Genomic DNA, 2,093 nt, shown 5'->3' with positions numbered 1-2,093 from the left:
AATTGTGTAGAAGAGAGAGTTGAATTATGTTCTATGTTACTATGTTGTTGGTTATCAAAATAGCAGCCCAATTCCCTATGTCATTCGGGTCATGGACAGTAAACCATCCAAAAAACCGTGGAACACACAATATTATAATGAGAATTAAATTAAAACGATAAAAATCCCTTATTATTACATTGTAATTTGGGTGCATTATCCACTACTTAAATCATCGTTCCTTCAGTGCTTCTACCTGGACTGCCACTAACAAATGTAATAGTGAATTATTCTCACTATATAATGCGACTCTAGAGAATTAATTTCCTTGTATCACGAAGTAATACAAAAATACTGAATGCTAAAAAAATAACAGGTAGTCTTCCATCATCTGCATAGCTCTGAAACCCTACTTTTTCGTAACAATTTTTTTTTTCTTAGGGATTAAAAAATTACATATCAGTTATCATTAATACAGGGTTTGTTTAATCTATTCTGATACATTTATCTAATGAATTCCTTTTTCTCGGCAGGTTTCATTAATTATGAAGTTTGTTCTTCTCGCTTGTGTACTCATACTTGCAAGTTTCCAAGCCCATGCAGAAGTAACAATGCCTCCCATCAAGAATCGACACCTTTTAAGCATTGAGAATGATGGGAAGTATGCTACTTCTGCATCAGATGAAGAAGGAACATCTGGTGACCTTGACAACACTCATCGCCTATTTAATAGAACAAAAAGGCCAAAGCCCAGACGCAATTAAAGACTATCTAGGTTCTCGACGTTGTTTGCGATGTAAGATATATCGGGGTTTATATGTTTAATATATCTATATAATGTGCTTGCATATGAATATTACATATGTGTGTGGTGTGTAAGCGAGTGTTGTCTTTGTATCACTTTAAAATTTACTCCGGTCTAATAAGTCGCGACATGGTACTTTGGTGCATGTAAGATGATAGAGCGGCTTTGTATCTTATGTTATTTTTTGTCCCTGATGGAATATTGAGTGACCTTTTTATTTATTTTCCCCTTTTGATTGGCTTTGGTAGATTTTAATGTGCCACATAGTTTTTTCGTCACATAAGACATAAATGATACATAAGACATAAATGATAACACTGCTATCAAATAAGAAATATGTGGTGAGTTTAATGACTTTCGTAAAAATGTTTTAAAAAAAAATGCCACGTTACTATAAAGACCAAACTTTAACTAAATACAAGACTAAAATCCAAAAAATGACAATTTACAAGACCTACAATGCAATGATACAAAACCAATATAACGACCTATATTTGATATGGGAAAATCTTGCAACAATACATGCTAATGAATGCTTTAAACATTAATATTACAAAACGAACAAGCACAAGCACACCCCTATCCTATGTATTGTGTTTATACACATCACGGAAAATTTAAGCTGTTTGATTTATCCACACCCCATAAATGAAATAGGGATGAGTATTGTCTTGGGCGTTCAATGTATATATTCATCATCGTCATCAACTCCACCACTTTTCGATGCTGAAAATGGATTTCTATTTACACCACTATCTAAGAGATGACGATTCAGAGGAGGCATAGGGTTTGCATGGACTTGGAAGCTTGAAATCATTCAGATGCAAGCAAGAATCAGCAATATAACAGTGTTCATCTTCACGCGATCGAGAAAAACCATAAATGCGACGAGTTTGCTTATAGGAATTGGTCCGAGAGATCATGAACAACTCCATGTTCAGTTATAAAATAGAACTTCAATAATTCACCTTATATTGTGAAAATAAGAGACCGGTTTTCTTTTTTAATGGCCAGCCGAATGAAAGCATTGATGAATTAAGCATGAAATTAGTGGTGCATGCACTGAAAAAACATAAAAATTAGTGGCGCATGCAGTGATCAGATTATTATATTCTGTAAGACCACATGGTCAAATAAACAACAGACCCAAACTTACAGTAATAGACTAATATGGTTTACCCATATGATGCTAAATTTAGATGAGGGTTTTATTTTTCTCTGTTCAATAATGTGTGAGCGTATATATATTAATTCATCGGTGTTTATGCGTGATTTTTGGATTTCTATTCAGTTTTCGAGAAATATCAAA

The 2,093-nt window shown here is 33.6% G+C and overlaps 1 long non-coding RNA gene across 1 annotated transcript; it reads left to right on the top strand.

Moving 5' to 3' along the window:
- The first annotated feature begins 325 nt into the window (after positions 1-325).
- Positions 326-943, top strand: LOC140829741 (uncharacterized). The gene is made up of 2 exons (XR_012117509.1): positions 326-355; positions 513-943. It is a non-coding gene; the product is annotated as an uncharacterized lncRNA (long non-coding RNA).
- Positions 944-2,093: the final 1,150 nt, after the last annotated feature.

This window comes from Primulina eburnea, chromosome 4 (genome assembly GCF_022965805.1).
Source record: "Primulina eburnea isolate SZY01 chromosome 4, ASM2296580v1, whole genome shotgun sequence".
Lineage (NCBI taxonomy): Eukaryota > Viridiplantae > Streptophyta > Magnoliopsida > Lamiales > Gesneriaceae > Primulina > Primulina eburnea.
The sequence above is the reverse complement of the archived record's forward strand: the minus strand, read 5'-3'. Positions and strand labels throughout refer to the sequence as shown.